Here is a 14,479-nt window from a genome sequence, read left to right as displayed (position 1 = left end):
TATAACTTTGAGAGGACGGAGGTTTCAAGAAGTTGAGTATTTTTCACTGATTGTATTTATTATGTTTTTCATTTTTTAATACTTTATGCTTTGATATCTTGAGACCTTGCAGACCCAAGGAGAGACTGCCTCTCTCGGGATTACTTAATTTCTAGAGGTAGCAAACAGCTTGCTTAGGTATCTCTTTGATATGCAAGGCAACCAATCTCAGATTCATATCCCCCAACCACCTCCTTTTATTGTTGCCAACTGTCTGGGATGTTCTCCTCCTGCCCTAAATCACTCCAAGGCCAGTTACCAGATAACTGGGGACCATCCCTATGGCTCAGAATCCACTGAAGCTCACTTAGGGATCAGTTCAGTTCAGTTGCTCAGTCGTGTCCGACTCTTTGCGACCCCATGAATGGCAGCACGCCAGGCCTCCCTGTCCATCACCAACTCCTGGAGTTCTCTCAGACTCATGTCCATCGAGTCAGTGATGTCATCCAGCCATCTCATCCTCTGTCGTCCCCTTCTCCTCCTGCCCCCAATCCCTCCCAGCATCAGAGTCTTTTCCAGGGAGTCAAATCTTCGCATGAGGTGGCCAAAGTACTGGAGTTTCAGCTTTAGCATCATTCCTTCCAAAGAAATCCCGGGGCTAATCTCCTTCAGAATGGATTGGTTGGATCTCGTTGCAGTCCAAGGGACTCTCAATAGTCTTCTCCAACACCGCAGTTCAAAAGCATCAATTCTTCAGTGCTCAGCCTTCTTCACAGTCCAACTCTCACATCCATACATGACCACTGGAAAACCATAGCCTTGACTAGACGGACCTTAGTCGGCAAAGTAATGTCTCTGCTTTTGAATATGCTGTCTAGGTTGGTCATAACTTTTCTTCCAAGGAGTAAGCTTCTTTTAATTTCATGGCTGCAATCACCATCTGCAGTGATTTTGGCTTGCTTACTCCTTTTCCTGAAATCCACAATAAAGGCTCTGGCCCATGCTTTTTCCTATCTCTTTCTGTCTTCTTGACTGACCCTGCATAGCATGGCATGCTCCCTCCTTTGGGGGGAACTGTGACTAATAACTTCTTTTAAGGCAGTTGTCTGTATGTCTGTCATTGTCCATACCTGACTAAGTCAAATCCTGGGTATATTTTAAGACACTAATGCATATCTAGAAATTTGCAGAGCTGAACCTAGAACCCAGGTCTTTATATTCCTAGGAAGGTTTTGTTTCTACAACATTAGGTTCTTTATAAGTGTCATGTAAAATTGCATTTAAGGCTTTTTTAAAAAGTTAGGATATGGTTGCAGGCATTATTTTAGGAAAAAGATGTGTTCTCTTTATAAAAGTTGACTAACACTCTTTATCAAATCCTTGACCTCAAATATTTTGTTGCCTAACAGGACAAGTTTCACTAAAATATTTGAGTATTATGTAATTGTTAGGCAAGATTTTGTGACTTAGAAACTTGTCATCATGTAATTGAATGATAGGAAAAGCCCATCACAGATTTTTTTCCATCCAGAACAAGAATCTTCTTAAGGGTGATTTTCCTCAGTGTGCTTGTTGGATGTAGTGAGTGGGGAAGAAAATGTGGCAAATATAGGAGAAGTGTTAGAAAATATGAGTAGATTCCTTCAGTGAGGCCAAGGACTAGCATTGAGAGGAAATATCAGTGTCGATTGTGCTTATTTATTCCAAGTGCCAGCCTAATCACTTTTGAAACAGTTTAACTTTTAAATTGTGTTTTTATTCAAACTGGAAATTCAGACATCTGGAGTCCCTGGAAAAAGAAACTTTCAGAATGGGAGGCTGGTCGATGGTAAAGTTTTCTCTAGTATTTTGCATTGAGATACTAGTACAGTCTTATTGACATGTAATCAACTCATGGAAAACCACACCAATGAAAAAATGAAGAGCTCCCAGATATCTTAAAAGGGCAAAAAATCCTTCAGTTATCTTTTGCAACATTCATCTTTTGTATAGTTATAGGTGCCTTCCTCCTCATCTTTTGTTAGGGCCATTAAGCTACTATTATTGTTGTCATTGTTGTTTCTGCTACAACTAAACATTAATTTTAGTGTTTTAATGACTAATACATGTCAGCACTTGTTTGCCAAGTGCTTTACCTGCATTTTCTCATTTAGTTTTCACTACACTGGGTAATAAAGGATGTATTGTTCACCCTATTTTTCAGACGATGGGACTGGCAATTAAGGACTTTCAATTACTTGCTAAGGTCACTAATGTCTAGTAAGTGATCTGAAAGCAAAGCTCATGTGTTTAAGTTCTACACCATAGTTTCCCCAAGCATCCTAGCAAAAGCCAGAGAACAAAATAATCTCAACTATGTCCCTGGCCACATGTGGCTATTTAAATTTAAATTAATTGAAATTAAATATAATTAAAAAGTAAGTTTTCCAGTTGCAGTAGCATACTTCACATGTTCAGTGGTACATATGGCTTGTGGCTAATGAGCTGGACAATAAACCAAAGAAAAATTCATCATTGAAGACAATTTTCTCGGACACAGCTAGTCTGGAATCATACTGGGTGTGGGTGTGAGGGCTGGTGAGAGTGGGAATGGGAGATGTTGTCTGGAGAAGAGAGATTTAAATGACACATTAGAACTGTCTGCTTTGTTCTTAAATGGCTAATTAGAGTGACAGATAAGGTGAGAATTTAGAGTCAATACAGTGAGATTTTCTTCTGGTTTTACCCTTTGCTGGGGAGTGATCCAGAGATGTAAGATGACTTCTCAATTATGAAGTGTTTGGGTGCCAATGAGTGCACTGAAGTGTGACTATTCTATATCACTGATAACGTCAGGATATTAATCTATTTTTGTTCCTATGGGACAGGTAAGAGATACCTATGGGGAAGCTAAAGGTATGCTCTTTGATTTTAACACATTATCTTTTATTTTCTTTCATAGAGGAATATTTTTCCTCTATCCAGATTTCTGGAAAAGACAATGTGACGTCAAAGACCTACCTCCTATGACATCACATCTTATGGTTTTCCAGAGATAATCAGCCTTGGATCAAAGGAAGGCTGTGCATTTGACAGATCATGCGTACTCCGTAGATCAGAGGGTGTGACTACAGAGCCATGACCTAATTTCAGAGACAGACTGATTTGCATCTCAGTGACCCCAAAGCACACTGCTTCGGAGTTAGTCTAAAATATATTTTCTAGGTAGCTAAATGAGAGACCTAATATAGAATAGAGCATATGTTACATCCCTGCGAGATATTAGGCAATTAATTAAAATTAAGTTTTTCAGTCTTTAAAATGAGGATGTTAGTACTGAATTTGTAAAATGACATTAAGATTATATGGGATAAATTATGTAGATAGCATAGTGCAAGGCACATAAGTTCAGTTTACAGAGTCTGAATTTCTGCATTGCAAGTTTTAATATTGAGTTTATTTAGAATAGAGAAAATTATAATTTATCTTGTGAAGAATGCAGAGTTCCAAAGAATAGCAAGGAGAGAAAATAAAGTCTTCCTCAGTGATCAATGTAAAGAAATAGAGGAAAACCATAACATGGGAAAGACCAGAGATCTCTTCAAGAAAATCAGAGATACCAAGGAAATATTTCATCCAAAGATAGGCACAATAAAGGACAAAAACCGTATGGACCTAACAGAAGCAGAAGATATTAAGAAGAGGTGGCAAGAATACACAGAACTATACAAAAAAGATCTTCATGACCCAGATAATCACGATGGTGTGATCACTCACCTATAGCCAGACATCCTGGAATGTGAAGTCAAGTGTGCCTTAGGAACCATCACTATGAACAAAGCTAGTGGAGGTGATGGAATTATAGTTGAATGATTTCAAATCATAAAAGATGCTGCTGTGAAAGTGCTTCACTCAGTATGCCAGCAAATTTGGAAAACTCAGCAGTGGCGACAGGACTGGAAAAGGTCAGTTTTCATTTGCATCCCAAAGAAAGACAATGCCAAACAATGCTCAAACTACCACACAATTGCACTCATCTCACACGCTAGTAAAGTAATGCTCAAAATTCTCCAAGCCAGGCTTCAACAGTACGTGAACCATGAACTTTCAGATGTTTAAACTGGATTTAGAAAAGACAGAGCAACCAGAGATCAAAATGCCAACATCAGTTGGATCATCGAAAGAGCAAGAGAGCTCCAGAAAAGCATCTACTTCTGCTTTATTGACTATGTGAAAGCCTTTGACTGTGTGGATCACTACAAACTGTGGAAAATTCTTCAAGAGATGGGAATAGCAGATCACCTGACCTGCCTCCTGAGAAATCTGTATGCAGGTCAAGAAGCAACAGTTAGAACTGGACATGGGACAAAGACTGGTTCCAAATCGGGAAAGAAGTACATCAGGCTGTATATTGTCACCCTGATTATTTAACTTATATGCAGAGTACATCATGAGAAATGCTGGACTGGATGAAGCACAAGCTGGAATCAAGATTGCCAGGGAAAAATATCAATAACCTCAGATATGCATATGACACCACACTTATGGCAGAAAGTGAAGAAGAACTAAAGAGCCTCTTGAAAGTGAAAGAGGAGAGCAAAAAAGTTGGCTTAAAGCTCAACATTCGGAAAACTAAGATCATGGCATCTGGTCCCATTCACTTCATGGCAAATAGATGAGGAAACAATGGAAACAGTGACAGACTTAGTTTTGGGGGGCTCCAAAACCACTGCAGGTGGTGACTGCAGCCATGAAATTAAAAGAAGATTGCTCCTTGGAAGAAAACTTATGACCAACCTAGACAGGTTATTAAAAAGCAGAGACATTACTTTGCCAACAGAGGTCCATGTAGTCAAAGCTATGGTTTTTCCAGTAGTCATGTATGGATGTGAGAGTTGGACTATAAAGAAAGATGAGCACCGAAGAATTGATGCTTTTGAACTATGGTGTTGGAGAAGACTATTGAGAGTCCCTTGGACTGCAAGGAGATCCAGCCAGTCCATCCTAAAAGAAATCAGTCCTGAATATTCATTGGAGGAACTGATGCTGAAGCTGAAACTCCAACATTTTGGCCATCTGATGTGAAGAGCTGACTCATTTGAAAAACTCTGATGCTGGGAAAGATTGAGGGAAAGTAAATGAGGGGTTTAGAAGGAAAAGAGGTATAAATAAAAATAAACTCTTCTACAATGTATGCAGTGCTTTATGGTTTAGAATTTGGTATACATAATTTCATTTTATTCTTACCCCAACCTCCAAACTAATTGTTCATATCATCTCTTTATTAATAAGGACTCTGATTTCACAAAGACTAATTTTAGCTCAAATGAAATGTCTGATTTAAAATTCCATGATTTGGCTCTTGTGTCATGCTCAGTCATGTCTGACTCTTTTGCAACTCCATGGACTGCCCCGCCAGGCTCCTCTGTCCATGGGATTTTCCAGGCAAGAATACTAGAGTGAGTTGCCATACCCTCCTCCAGGGGATCGTCCCAACCCAGGGATTGAACCCAGGTCTCTTGCATTGCAGGCAATTTTTTACTGTCTGAGCCACCATGGAAGTTCCCTCAGAAATTCTAGGGAAATATGTCCTTTTTGTTGATTTATCCACATTGACAGACAACCTTGAATTAAATAGCTGACTGTATGATGGATTGTGTGAGGCCTCCAAATGTGGACAGAAGAAAAATCAAAGTCCTATTCTCTGGAAACCATACACATACTACTTACACTGAACAAAAGGCAATAGAAATGACCCAGTGAGCATTCTTCTCTGTTCTCCAAGATTATTTACAGTCTACCTCAAACATCGGCTCCTCTACCAAGCTTCCTGAGCCCTCCACTCAGAATGCCATCTCCTTCTCTGCTTCCAAAGCACTAGTTTATACCCATGATACAGCACTTCCCAGACAGGCTGATACATACACGACTTGATTGTCTGCCTGTCTTCCCTCCCATAGATTATAAGCTTGTTTTTATCACTGTAGTTAATGTTTGTTTTTGGGTTGTCCTACCGGTCAGCCTCCCTGATAAGTGCTTTAAAAGGATTACCTCATTTGTTCACCCCTCTTTTTGTAGATTAAAAACAGACAAAGATAGTTAATACTTCTGAGTTCACATAGATAGTAAGGATAGCATCTTCCCAAATCTATATCCGGGTTATAACCACTGCCCAATACTGCCTCCTGGCACAGGTAGAGGCCAACTCTTATCCATCATTGTCACTCTGCTGAACCCACCTGAGTGCCTGGAATGAGGAGGTGCTCAGTCAATGCTGATTGGTATTGAGTGGAGGAGAAATGCCAGGGATGGTGGGACCTCCCTGGTGGTTCAATCTCTGGTCTAAGATCCCACATGCTCCAGAGCAACTACGAAGCCCAGGCACCACAACTAGAGAGTGCACGCTGCAACAGAAGATCTCGCATGACACAGTGAAGATCCCCAGTGCCACAACTAAGACCCGATGCAGCCTAATTAATTAATTAATATTTTTAAAAATGAAAGAGATACTGGGGAAGGTGAGCATCTTTGCTGACTGAATGGTGTCTGACTGCTGTGCTGTGAAGAGGAGGAGAGTGCTGGAACAAGTGCCAGTCTCTCTACAGATATATTTTGACAGATAGCAGCTCTACAAGGTGAAATAGAGATTGATATGAAAGAAAGATTAATAATGATGAAATTGAATAGAAATCAGCTTAATTCAATACTGATGTTCAAGACTAAAAATAACTAAGCAAATTTAATCTCTAAAAATAACCATCATTCAACTGCCCTTGATAGAGATTCAAACCTAGTTTTCCTATACAGAAGAGGAAGAGGAGAAAGAAAAAGGGAAAAAGAAGAAGAAAAGTTTTTCTCTACAGTTTTGATTTCTGAATTTCTTGACTCAAATCTAATCCAGAGAGTAGTCTCCACCCATAAAACAGACAACAAAAAAGAGTGTATGTGCTAAGATCCGAATGAATTATACAAACAAAAATCCTCTTTAGTCATATGGATATAGAAACAAGGATGAAGTACAAATGGTGACTTTCCTGGTGGTCCAGTAGTTAAGAACCCTCCTGCCAATGCATGGAACATGGGTTCAATTCCTGGTACTGGGAGATTCCACATGGTGGTGGCAACTAAGTTTGTGCACCACAAGTACTGAAGCCCACAACACTGTAGAGCCCATGCTCTGAAATAAGAGAAGCCAGAACAATGAGAAGCTTGAGCACTGCAGCCAGAGAGCAGTTCTTACTCGCCACAATGAAAGAAACTGCAGAAGAAATATAATTGTGGATGAAACACAATAAAGCCACTAAAAGCTATGCTTTAAAAAAATAGGAAATTGTCAAAATGTAATTTTGGACTTTTAAGATGCAAAACACTGTATATATGTGTGTGTGTGTGTGTGTGTGTGTGTGCTTCCCTGATGATTCAGACAGTAAAGAATTCACCTTCAGTGCAGGAGACCTGGGTTTGATCACTGGGTCATGAAGATCCCCTGGAGAAGGGAATGGCAACCTATGCCAGTATTCTTGCCTGGAGAAGTTCATGGACAGAGGAGCCTGGAGGGCTACAGTGTATGGCGTCACAAGGAATTGGACATGACTGAGTGACTAATACTTTCACACATACATACATACACATACATATATATGTGTGTATATATATATATATGGAGAGAGAGAGAAAGAGTCAACTATAGGACTCCCCAGGTGGTACAGAGGTAGAATCTGCCTGCCAATGCAGGAGATGTAGGAGACTCGGGTTCAATCCCAGGGTCGGGAAGGTCCCCTGGAGAAGGGCATGGCAACCCACCCCAGTGTTCTTGCCTGGAGAATTTCATGAACAGAGGAGACCGGCAGGCTACAATCCATGGGGTAGCAAAGAGTCAGACAGGACTGAAGCAATGTAACACACAGTCAACTATATACATACGATAGTCAACTTTGAAAAAATAAAATTTACATATGTGTAGAAAAACTTACAAACCATTTATAGTGATTAATAAGTGATGAGATTATAAGGATGTTATTTTTTCCTTTATGCTTCCTATATTTTATAAATATTCTAAATTGAACATTTATCACTTATAATAAGAAAAAGTATTACTTTAATAAAGAAAAATAATAAGCATCTTGTTTAAAAGTCATTTACATACACAAAATATAGTGATTTAGAAAGAGAACAATCCCAAGGGAAACATTTCATTTTTAATCTCCTTAAGTTGGAGGGCAGACCATAGCTGAGATTCAGGTCTAAGGCTTAGTAACAGAGGTACTGGAGCTCCAGAGAAGGGTGAATTCTCAAGCTTAGCAAGACTGCTCTGCATAGTCAGGAACCTTGATGGGAACACTTAATGGCCAAGAAGAGAAGGATGAAACATTAAAAAAAAAAAGTCAAAAAAGAGACAGTCAAATATGATAGAAAAAAATCAGGAGAGTGTTGAGGCAAGAACTCAAAGGAAGAGTTTCAAGGAGTGATCAGTCATACTGAACTGTCAGGATGACTGCTGAAAATGTTCCTTGGCTTTATTAAAATGGACAGCAGTAATAAGATTAAATAACGGCTCTTTGAGGGGAATGTTAGGGATATAAAACACAAAGTCATGTCTGAAGGACTGAGAGGAAGGTGAGGAAAAGGAGACAATGAATGTAAGGGTCTTTTTCTTAAATTGTGTCTTTTCTTAGACAATATGACCCTGGTATATTGCTGGCTATAAAGTAATTGCCTGATACCACTATAGAAACTCCCCAAAGCTGCAAAGGCCAGATTACAAAGTCAAGTTATACATGGGCATCCTTTTATAAATCAAATTCAAGTTATTCAAATTGAAAAGTCAATCCACTATTTAGTCAGATTGAGAAGTTCCAATTACTTCACTACAATTGTTCTTTCTCATGGCTGGTCAACAGAAGCCCAGATTAGTAGTGCTTGGCATGGAATTCTTCACCCTCGCTTCAGACAGCCACATGCATATCCATCTTGATTCCCCGTGGCAGCTGGAAAGAGATTTGGGGCAATGAAAGCTTGTTTCTGCTCTCCTTTTCAGTGGTAGAGTGTGTTAAAAAGCTGGCAAACCACATCGAGAGAAGACATCGATAACATCACGCTTCACAAGTGGAGACAGGCGATGAGGAAGGAGAACAGGATGAGCGCAGATGCAGACACATGACTAGCAACAGGCCTAAAGGGGGTCCCCTCTGATAACATCCACTCTAAACCATGTAATCAATACTTCTGTATCAGGCACCTTTCCAGATACTTGGAGTAGAGAAAAACAGCAAGAGATTCAAAGCCTCTGTTCTTCTAGGAACTGTAGGGATACAGACATTAAACATTAACAAATTAGGGAAATGCATCAGAGACAGAGCTGGCAGAGCTTTTAGTAGATTGGGTATAAAGAGGGAAAGGTTTTTGCCTGAAGCAACTGGGTGACTTTTCAGGATGTTGTAAGCTTTCTCGCGAGAGAAATGGGGATGGAAGAAAATGGGCAGGGATAAGGGGGGTGGTGATGGTCAGATGTTTGGTACGAGTATTGCAAGAGGGACAGTTATCTCAGGAAACTGGACAACAGGTTGTTTAGGGAAAACTGGATTGCCACGCAAAGCTGACATCTCATTTGTCTTGGTGATCATACTTCACAGTGGAACCAATCTGCCCTGTGATTTTCCCTGTTGATCTTCCCCGTTCACCCTCAGCTGCTCAGGGATGTCAGCCTGGCTGTGATCATAGCTAACAAATTCTTTTCCAACCTACAACTCTGGTCAGTTTTCCCTGGTCTAGGAGTGAACACATGACCCAAACTAAGCAAAAAGAACCTTTCTTTCATTTTTGTACTTAAGAGAGAAATTTGAACTCTCTCATTGCAGTTGTTAGATTTCATAATCATGTGTGGCTTTTTTGTGGCATAGTCCCCAAAAGCAAGGCTGTGCTGAGAAAATGAAATAATATCCTGGGAGACACTGTATTATTAAAGGATAACACATAAAGGCAGCGCTATGTGCCCACCACAGTTCCAAGCATTTGCTGCATGTTGGCTCTCTTAATGTTTAAAGCAAACCTATGAAGTAGGAACTCTATGATCATTTTCATATTATTTATGGGGAAACTGAAGGACAGAGAAGTTGGATTTCTTACTGACATAAGACATGTAGGACATGGAACTAAGATTGGAATGTAAGTCTGTTAGTGTTAGTATCCATGCTTTTAACCACTGCACTGTACTGCCTCATGTAACAGAGAGGGAAAATCCTACTGAAGTTGAATTGCTCCGAGTTTCTGCTCCCAGGTGCAGTCCTACCCTTGACCTTGTTTGGCTGTTTGCTTAGGGCTCAGAATATACACCCAATAAAGGTCTAGGAACAACAGGGTAGGAAATAAATGACTATTGTTTTGGTCTTTAGCAAGATCCTATGGGAGAGACAAGCCCAAGCTGGACCTTCTGATCATCCATGCCAGACTTCATTTCAAGTCAGTCAGCCCAAGCATTGCTGAATAGGAATAATGTATACATTCTAAAAGTAGATGCATTGGTGCAGAAAGCTTAGAGATCAGGGTATTATTTAAAAAGAGAGAAATGAACAAGCGTAAGTCCCTTCAATCCCGTTCAGACAGCTCCACTCACATACCTTCTTGCCTATATGAGTGATAGCTCCCTAAATAAAGCATAGGCACTTGGAATGCCTCCTAAGAGCATTCTCCTGAGCTTGTAAGCCAGTCCTCTCTGCCCAGCCCAGTTTCTCACCCAAGTCTTGAGATTTAAGCTTCAATAATTACTAGGGAGAACAAGAGAGAAGCAGTATTAGGGCAAGACCCTGAGAAAATGAAATAGCAGTTATGAAACCCTTACGAAAGAAAACAAAAAGTTATGAACATGTGATTAGGGGGTTAAGAGAGTTCTTTTGCTAGAAATGCTCCAAGCCTAGAGACATGCAATTATTGAATCTAGTTTCAAACTATTCTCTCACACCTCATTTCAGTTCGGTTCAGTTCAGTCGCTCAGTAGTGTCCGACTCTTTGCGACCCCATGAATTGCAGCATGCCAGGCCTCCCTGTCCATCACCATCTCCTGGAGTTCACTCAGACTCATGTCCATTGAGTCCGTGATGCCATCCAGCCATCTCATCGTGGTCGTCCCCTTCTCCTACTGCCCCCAATCCCTCCCAGCATCAGAGTCTTTTCCAATGAGTCAACTCTTCGCATCAGGTGGCCAAAGTACTGGAGTTTCAGCTTTAGCGTCATTCCTTCCAAAGAAATCCCAGGGCCGATCTCCTTCAGAATGGAGTGGTTGGATCTCCTTGCAGTCCAAGGGACTCTCAAGAGTCTTCTCCAACACCACAGTTCAAAAGCATCAATTCTTCGGCGCTCAGCCTTCTTCACAGTCCAACTCTCACATCCATACATGACCACAGGAAAACCATAGCCTTGACTAGATGGACCTTAATCAGCAAAGTAATGTCTCTGCTTTTGAATATGCTATCTAGGTTGGTCATAACTTTTCTTCCAAGGAGTAAGCGTCTTTTAATTTCATGGCTGCAGTCACCATCTGCGGTGATTTTGAAGCCCCCAAAAATAAAGTCTGACACTGTCTCCACTGTTTCCCCATCTATTTGCCATGAAGTGATGGGACCAGATGTCATGATCTTCGTTTTCTGAATACTGAGCTTTAAGACAACTTTTTCACTGTTCTCTTTCCCTTTCATCAAGAGGCTTTTTAGCTCCTCTTTACTTTCTGCCATAAGGGTGGTGTTATCTGCATATCTGAGGTTGTTGATATTTCCCCCAGCAATCTTGATTCCAGCTTGTGTTTCTTCCAATCCAGCATTTCTCATGATGTACTCTGCATATAAGTTAAATAAGCAGGGTGACAATATACAGCCTTGACGTACTCCTTTTCCTATTTGGAACCAGTCTGTTGTTCCATGTCCAGTTTTAACGGTTGCTTCCTGACCTGCATACAGATTTCTCAAGAGGCAGGTCAGGTGGTCTGTATTCCCATCTCTTTCAGAATTTTCCACAGTTGATTGTGATCCACACAGTCAAAGGCTTTGGCATAGTCAACAAAGCAGAAATAGATGTTTTCGGGAACTCTCTTGCTTTTTCCATGATCCAGGGGATGTTGGCAACTTGATCTCTGGTTCCTCTGCCTTTTCTAAAACCAGCTTGAACATCACTCACACCTCATGGCGTCTGCGAACTATAAAGGTCTTCATCAAAGAAGCTGTTTCACTGACTTCCTCGAGGGAAGCTTTGAAGGACAGTGAATCAATCGTGTCTAAGGGATGTGAATCAGGGGCTGCCAGGGTGACCAGCCAAGAACTCACCTTCCTACTCTGCAAGTTAATAAACAGTGCCCTTGGTGTTTTCTGATCTAATATTTGCCTTAATATCTATCTCTAGCAGAAGCTTACTATCAAGCCAAATATCATCCTTATTAACAGGAGCAGAAGCTTCACCATCATCAGCAGCATTACTCCAAGCCCACATTACACAGTTTCACTTTACCTTGATTGAGCTGAATCCCCTATTAGTGGCTCAGTCGTGTCCAACTCTGTGCAACCCCACCAGGCTTCTCTGTCCATGGAATTCTCTAGGCAAGAATACTGGAGTGGGGTACCATGCCCTCCTCCAGGGGATCTTCCCACCCCAGGTATCGAACCCAGGTCTCCTGCATTGAACGTGGACTCTTCACCATCTGAGCCACCAGGAAGCCCCAAAGAGCCTGTTGCCTCCCCACCAGGGAACTGCAGTCTCCCAAGTGACAGGCAGGGATACTCACCACGATAGAAACAAGGATGGGAAGTCTCATCTGAAACTCATCTCTCATCATTCATGATGACCTCACATTATCATCTTTTTTTGTCATCTATTTGTCTTTGTCATGTCTTTGTCATCACATATCTCTCAGCTTTTAAACAGTATTTTATATCATTACTTGTGCTTTTCCATCTCTTCGACTCTTGGACACCCAGTGTCATACTGGTGTCACCTGCATCTAGCAATTCCTGGCATTAATTGATACTCCAGAAATTCTTATGAACTAATTATGAGCTGATCTTTTCTCTTAGTTCATTCACTTTTTAAAATAATCACTTCATTGCCTTTTCATCTATTGATTCTCTTCAAACTGCTTCTCCCCAATAGAGCATCCATGTTGTTGACAGCCTCCTGAATCATTCTCTCATATTCCTTGCTGTCCTTCACTTTCACATATTTGCCAACCATTCACCTCTCTGGTTTCCCCATGTTGTTGTGTCATTCAGTTCAGTTCAGTCGCTCAGTCATCTCGGACTCTTTGCGACCTCATGAATTGCAGCACGCCAGGCCTCCCTGTCCATCACCAACTCCTGGAGTTCACTCAGACTCACATCCATTGAGTCAATGATGCCATCCAGCCATCTCATCCTCAGTCGTCCCCTTCTCCTGCTCCCAATCCCTCCTTGCATCAAAGACTTTTCCAATGAGTCAACTCTTCGCATCAGGTGGCCAAAGTACTGGAGTTTCAGCTTTAGCATCATTCCTTCCAAAGAAATCCCAGGGTTAATCTCCTTCAGAATGGACTGGTTGGATCTCCTTGCAGTCCAAGGGACTCTCAAGAGTCTTCTCCAATACCACAGTTCAAAAGCATCAATTCTTCGGCGCTCAGCCTTCTTCACAGTCCAACTCTCACATCCATACATGACCACAGGAAAAACCGTAGCCTTGACTAGATGGACCTTAGTCAGCAAAGTAACGTCTCTGCTTTTCAATATGCTATCTAGGTTGGTCATAACTTTTCATCCAAGGAGTAGGTGTCTTTTAATTTCATGGCTGCAGTCACCATCTTCAGTGATTTTGGAGCCCCCCAAAATAAAGTCTGACACTGTTTCCACTGTGTCCCCATCTATTTCCCATGAAGTAATGGGACCGGATGCCATGATCTTTGTTTTCTGAATGTTGAGCATTAAGACAACTTTTTCACTCTCCTCTTTCACTTTCATCAAGAGGCTTTTTAGCTTCTCTTCACTTTCTGCCATAAGGGTGGTGTCATCTGCATATCTGAGCTTATTGATATTTCTCCCAGCAATCTTGATTCCAGCTTGTGTTTCTTCCAATCCAGCGTTTCTCATGATGTACTCTGCATAGAAGTTAAATAAGCAGGGTGACAATATACAGCCTTGACGTACTTCTTTTCCTATTTAGAATCAGTCTGTTCCATGTCCAATTCTAACTGTTGCTTCCTGACCTGCATTCAGATTTCTCAAGAGGCAGGTCAGGTGCTCTGGTGTTCCCATCTCTCGAAGAATTTCCCACAGTTTATTGTGATCCACACAGTCAAAGGCTTTGGCATAGTCAATAAAGCAGAAATAGGTGTTTTTCTGGAACTCTCTTGCTTTTTCCATGATCCAGTGAATGTTGGCAATTTGACATCTGTTTCCTCTATCTTTTCTAAAGCCAGCTTGAACATCAGGAAGTTCACGAATCACGTATTGCTGAAGCCTGGCTTGGAGAATTTTGAGCATTACTTTCTAGCATGTGAGATGAGTGCAATTGT

The 14,479-nt window shown here is 41.0% G+C and overlaps 1 protein-coding gene across 4 annotated transcripts in view; it reads left to right on the top strand.

Annotated features, from left to right (window-relative positions):
• The window catches only part of LOC132659930 (craniofacial development protein 2-like), a 178,690-nt gene that overhangs the window by 37,049 nt on the left and 127,162 nt on the right, over nucleotides 1-14,479 (top strand). The gene's annotated exons all lie outside the window — the stretch shown is intronic.

This window comes from Ovis aries, chromosome 6 (assembly GCF_016772045.2).
Source record: "Ovis aries strain OAR_USU_Benz2616 breed Rambouillet chromosome 6, ARS-UI_Ramb_v3.0, whole genome shotgun sequence".
Classification (NCBI taxonomy): domain Eukaryota; kingdom Metazoa; phylum Chordata; class Mammalia; order Artiodactyla; family Bovidae; genus Ovis; species Ovis aries.
This window is presented reverse-complemented; position numbering and strand designations above follow the sequence as displayed.